General features: G+C 41.2%; 1 pseudogene; it reads right to left on the minus strand.

Annotated features, from left to right (window-relative positions):
* Positions 1-4954: 4954 nt before the first annotated feature.
* LOC100947402 lies at positions 4955-5624 on the minus strand (annotated as a pseudogene).
* Between the last annotated feature and the right edge of the window lie 862 nt (positions 5625-6486).

Consider the following 6486-nt stretch of genomic DNA (forward strand, 5'->3'; position numbering starts at 1 on the left):
TCTCACGGAAAACAAATAAGCATATGTAAGCCATAATATCAGATAAAAAATATCCTGGAGACAAAGGAAATAAGGTGTAAATTTTAAAAGTAAGCTATAACAATGTGAATTTTCCCATTTTCTTCTGCTAGTTTTCTCCTCCTGATTTCAAAATTACCTCGAAACTAAAAAGGGAAGTTACAAGCGTCACAAATTAAAATAGTATGAAACAAAGCCCTGTTCATGTTTGTAAATATGTAAAAACTACTAAAGATTATAAAGAATATCAGCAATATTAAAATACAATGGCCAAAACATTAAAATAATACGTTTATAGCATGTGCTGTTTTATTAATAAATAACATGACCTAGCAGTTGGTCTACTAATCACCCTAATTGTATAGTAAATTATATTAAAAGTTATCTGCAAAACCTATATGTGATGAAAACACGTGAATCTCCATCTTTTGCCTGCTGACCCGTTTTGCCCACCGTCAGTGTGAGAACTAACATGTCTATCTCTGATGTGTGGCTTCCTGAGAAGGGTAAACATTGAGAAGGGCCCTGACCATTTCAGTTCTTGCCTTCAGAGTCTCTGAACCTCTGATGGGACAGTAATTCTGATTGTGGAGTCCTTCATGAATACAACAAACTGTAAATGGTTCCTTGAAACCTCTCCTTAAATAAGCCCCCAAGAACCTTCCAATCCCTTTCCTCCAGTTCAGTGCAACCTAAAAGGTGCCACTGAATTTACAAACCCTTGCAACTATGCCTTATGACTAGTAGAGGGGTGCTGAAACTATCATGGTGATTTTACTTGTAGTAAATCTTCCCATATGGGAGGCAAACTAGTCTTTTATTCCAGGCTTGGGAAAGTTGGAGATTGTGGGAGCAGTAAGGTTCATCTCATGGGGATAAGGTCAACTGATTCGCATCCACCATTATCCTTCATCAAGAATGGCCAGTTTTAGACATCCCTCCACTATGAACTAGTAATTAGAAGACTCTGCCACTTGGTGGATGCACAGTTATTACTGTGATTGGTTCTTAATGGTTTCTATGACCTAGTACGCAGGGCCCAACTCACCGCAGATATAGGAAGAGTGCAGAGAACAAGTCAATTGCAGGTGCCTGGAGCAAGCACCTCTCAAAGTGGCCACCTGTTACAATCACCTAAGGAACTTTGGAAAAACTGCTGAATTCAGAACACACCCCGTACCAAATAAATCAGAATATTTGGGATGGGATCCAGTAAATATGATAAAATATGATATTATTATGAAGAAAAATGAAGACAATTTAGGCAAAGCAACTCTCCCACTATCTCTTAGGGTAGTAGGACTATGCATTCTTATTTTCCACTTCCTAATTTTCTTTGCAATTTGAGCTTTTTGTGATAATTCAGTATGGCTTTTATGGCACAGAAAGAATCAATCCACTTTTCCTTTAATAAAAAACTGTATTTAATTTTTTGAGGGACTAAGCAAAAACATCAACCAGTTTTTTCAACACATTTTACCTCTGTGGGTGAGCCCAAGAAAATGGGGAAAAAAGTGAAAAAACTGGCCCCTCTCTACCTTCATAGATATAGCAATGATCACACCAATGTGTGATAAAATAAGCATATGGTTTTCAAGGGGCCACAATGCATCATAACTAAAGAGTCAATGAATGTTGCAGGTGGCTAGTGAGTGGTAGCCACATATGTGTCACATGCCTATCCTTCAGGTTGGCACCCAACGTGGGATTATAATTATGTGACAAGAGCAAGTATTTCTCATGTTTTTCTCTTTAAAATTTTTTGTTTTCTGTTTTTGTTTTTTGAGACAGTCTCACTCTGTTGCCCTGGGTAGACTGCTGTGGCATCACAGCTCACAGCAACCTCAAACTCTTGGGCTCAAGCAATCCTCTTGCCTCATTCTCCTTAGTCGCTGGGACTACAGGCACCTGCCACAATGCCAAACTAGTTTTTCTATTTTTATTTTATTTTATTTTATTTTAAGACAGGGTCTTGCTATGTTGCCCTCAGTAGAGTGTTGTGGCGTCATAGCTCACAGCAATCTCAAATTCTTGGGCTTAAGCGATTTTCTTGCCTCAGCCTCCCAAGTAGCTGGGACTGCAGGCGCCCACCACAACGCCCGGCTATTTTTTTGTTGTAGTTGTCACTGTTGTTTAGCAGGGCCTGGGCCAGGCTTTGAACCCATCAGCCTTGGTGTATGTGGCCAGCGCCCTACCCACTGAGCTATGGGCACCAAGCAGAATTTTTCTGTTCTTAGTAGAGGCAGTGTCTCGCCCTTGCTTAGATTGGTCTCAAACATCTAAGTTCAGATGATCCACCAGCCTCAGCCTCCCAGCATGCTAGGATTACAGGCATGATACACCACGCTCAGACTCCTTGAAAGTTTTGACTGAGAAATCAAGATGCAACAGATATATATTGCATCTCAAAGTGAGGCACCAGAACAAAACACACATTTTCAAAAGAAATATCTGAAGGCCAATGACAGAACTCACTCCTCACACGCATTGAAAATATAAAAGGAATGAAGTCAATAGAGCTTGGAAGGATTTTGAGGTCAATCGAGGGAAGAATTTTGTTGTTGTTGTTGTTGTTGTTTTTTTATAGAGACAGAGTCTCACTTTGTTGCCCTTGGTAGAGTAATGTGGCATCACAGCTCACAGCAACCTCCAGCTCCTGGGCTTAAGCGATTCTCTTGCCTCAGCCTCCCGAGTAGCTGGGATTACAGGTGCCCACTACAACGCTTGGCTTTTTTTTTTTGGTTGCAGTTTGGCCGGGGCTGGGTTTGAACCTGCCACCCTCAGTATATGGGGCCGGCACCCTACTCACTGAGCCACAGGCGTCACCCCGAGGGAAGGACTTTGGAGATTGGTGTTGGAGAGCTGAATATCTCAATGAGGATGAAGAGTAGATGTTTCTCCCTTAGTTTCAGGTGAAGGCATGGTTTTAAGGAGCCCATATAGAGAACTGAAGATGCGCCACATTCAGTTTGACTGTGGCAGTGTCTGAGTCCCACAAAAAAAATTAAACATAGAGACAGATGTGTTTGGAACCTGATTGATGAGCTAGAAGAAGTGGCTGTAGGCAAAGGAAGTGTGTCTGGAAAACTAATGGAAACTCAGCAGAAGGAAGCTGGGGGTGGGGGATTGGATATTTAGGGGTTGCAGGAGGCATTGCAAGTGACCAGCTAGTGGAAACATCCATTTGCTCAAATAAAAGAAATGAGAAGAGAAGGATCCCCAACAACTCCAGCTCTCTTGAGAACCCACAAAAATTCACGTAAGAGAATAAGTTATCTTCACACCTCTGCAGCCACAGCCAGCCACTGACAAAGCTTTCTTGCCTTCTTCCTTTCTTCTCCCGGCTCCCAATTCTAGCCCTGAGATGCCCAGGACAGCCTTGCTGGGAGATGGCAGGAAAGTGCCATGTGTGAAGCAGAGAAGTTTTCAGTTGGGGGAGTGGAGGAGGTGGGAGGAAGACGAAAGAGTGAAGAGGACATGAGAAACAAGATTTTTTTGTTTTTGCAGTTAGATCATGTGAGTTGTGTTTATTCAACACACTCGTTTACCAAAAAAAAAAAAAAAAAAAAAGGAGGGCTTTCAAACGCCCATATTCTTTGACTCAATGATTTCACTACAGAGAAGATATCCTGCCATAGCTTTACAGTCAAGTGGAGTGGGTTTTTGTTTGTTAGTTTGTTGGTTCATTTGTTGCCTTTTGTTTTCAGCATAGGCGAGGTTCATCTTTGCTCTGGGAGTGATTCAGAGGCCTTCCTAATAAGGAAAATCTAAAGAAGGAAGGATGACTCCATTCTCTTATGATTAAGATACCCTCAGACCCTTCCTCTCCAAAAAGAAAATGGACCAATATTCTCCTTGTTTGTTGGGTGTTTAAGATGACATCTTTGTGCTTTAGCTTGACTCAAAATAAGTTACTTGCATCATGGATGGGGATAAATTTGGGTTAGAGCATCTACACTTGGCTCAGACAGATCCTATTTTATTTTATTTATTATTTATTTATTTAGAGTGCCATGGCATCATAGCTCACAGCAACCTCAAACTCTTGGGCTCAAGAGATTCCCTTGCCTCCACCTCCCAAGTAGCTGGGACTATAGGCACCCACCACAATGCCGGGCTAGTTTTTTTGTTTTGTTTTATTTTTCTGTTTTTTAAGAGACAGGGTCCCGCTCTTGCTCAGGTTGGTCTTGAACTCATGAGCTCAAGTGATCCAACTGCCTCGGCCTCCCAAAGTTCTGGGATTATAGGCATGAGCTACCGTGCCTGGCTAAGATCATATTTTAAAACAACCATTTTACAGAGCTAACTGGGAGATGCTAAAGAAAGAACACGTCATTTAAATAGGGAATTCAGGCAGTTGCAAAGGATCATATCATGGGGAAAGACAACAAAGCTCCTTGTGCCAAGAGGTGCAGGAAAGAACAAGAGGTGGAGGAGTGAGAGAGTTCAAGATCAAGTTTTCCTCTTACTTCCATGGAAAACCTCTCATGAAATAAGAGGTTACCTACACGAGAGGTCAGAAAACCACATGAGATTCCTAAAGCTAGCTCTTAACTTGGGGTGCAAGGAGCTGGTGAGCTTTAGTCAGTCCTGAAAGTATTGAGTTTATATGAGCATTTTCCACACACGGCGTTTGAAAGTGCAATTAGAGAATCACCTGTATTGGAAACACCGGGATATTTGTTAAAATGTAGGTATCAGGCTGAGTCAGAAATTTTTAGAAAACTAACAAATACTTTTTTTTTTACCATCGAGTTAGAAAATTTAATTTCTGCTAAGATACACAAATAGAATTAACACAATAGTCCACATACTCTGATTTCTGGACATTTCACTATCAACTGTCACTGTGCGATGCCGCTGTCGTCAGAGTTCAGATGCAGTCTGTGAAAACCCAACTTTTCTTCCTCTTTACACACAAACGTAATCTCTCTTTTCAGAAGTCTTGCCAGATGTTTTCTATGTTTGCCTCTCCTAGCTGCTGCTTGAGTTGAGAAATTTCATTTTCGAGTTGCACAATAGTCCCTTCATTCTCATAATTCTTCCTGACCAGGGATACCCAATTTGACTCCATTTCTCTCAATTTCTCTCTCTGTGAGTTGCAAGTTTTTTCACTGCCAGGTCAAACCTTAAATATGTTTTCTTAACTTCTGAAGCTCTTTCCGTGCATGTTCAATCATATGAACTAGATTTTCATTATATACTTTCCAGGCATTACATCCACGCTGTGACTTCCAGATTCTCAATTCGAACTGTCTGATGCCCTAACTGGGCCATAGAATTGTTTACACTTTCTTGCCATGCAGGAATGTCATTTTTCTGACCCGAGGGAAGAGCTGGAAGTTCATACGGTTCCATACTGAGCGATTCAACTGGTTGTCCAGCAGCCAGTCTTTCAGATTCATTTCTCATTATGTCAGTTTCAAAGGCAGAGTAATCCGGGGCTGTCAGGTAGCTCAGGTAGTTCAGGGTTGGTCGGTGACGGCGGGTTTACTCTTCCACCAGCGCCGCAGCTATTCCCACACACCAGGAGCTTGGTAACCTTGATCAAAATACAGCAGCACGCCCACCACAACCTCCCCAGAAACCAAACCTGTGCCTGCCATTACCAGACCCTAGGCTCGCCGCACAAATACTTTTTAAGAATAAATATGTTGAAGTTATTGCATGGGTCATATTAATATTTTAAAAAGTCTTCCCTGTTAATCCGGAATGCAAATTTAACTGGATGGCCTGTACTTTTTTTTGCTAAATCTGGCAACTCTATTTGATAATAAGATGGAAGAACCTCTTTTTTTTTTAAAAGAAACTTAATGCTAGAGGTGTTTTTTTTTCAATAAATGAAATTAACACTGTACCACAGATCACTGGACAAGTGAGAGCATATTATTTATCTACCAGAGCCTGGGATAGACTCTAGTCTCTGACTAGCCAGGATTTTTACAGTTACTGGAAGCAGCTGTGAGCTTTATACTGTAGACTAGCCATGTTTGCTACATATCGTGGCCAACTGGAAGAAATTTTTGTTTTGCGCATTCCAGTCTTGCAATTTCTGACATTGCTGGTATCTCTCTGATTAAAAAGTTGCTAATGAAGAGGCAGGAAGGCAATGTTTTCCTTTCCTTCCTGCAGACTCGAATAATCATCCTTTTGGTAAAGGAACATTGCCACCTAGCAACAGAATCAAGTATTTCCCCAGGCTCCAGACAAAGGATTTGACGCCAACTACACATTTCCAAGTGCACAGATTTGCAAATTTGAGTTTTGGTGGCCTTCCACTTAGCATTCAGAGTTTGTAAGCTTTCTGCAGAATGCAGAAAGAAAAAGCCATTTGCCAGAAGAGCCTGGGTCTGCAAGTGGGGAGGGTTTTTTTAAAGAGCCAGTAATATAAATAAGAATGGATTCTCTTTAGTATACAACGGTAAGTATGAGAATAAAATAAGGAAAAAACTAAGTAGACTTTGTTGA

Source organism: Otolemur garnettii, unplaced genomic scaffold (genome assembly GCF_000181295.1).
Source record: "Otolemur garnettii isolate 467f Iridium unplaced genomic scaffold, OtoGar3 scaffold00006, whole genome shotgun sequence".
In the NCBI taxonomy this organism is placed as follows: domain Eukaryota; kingdom Metazoa; phylum Chordata; class Mammalia; order Primates; family Galagidae; genus Otolemur; species Otolemur garnettii.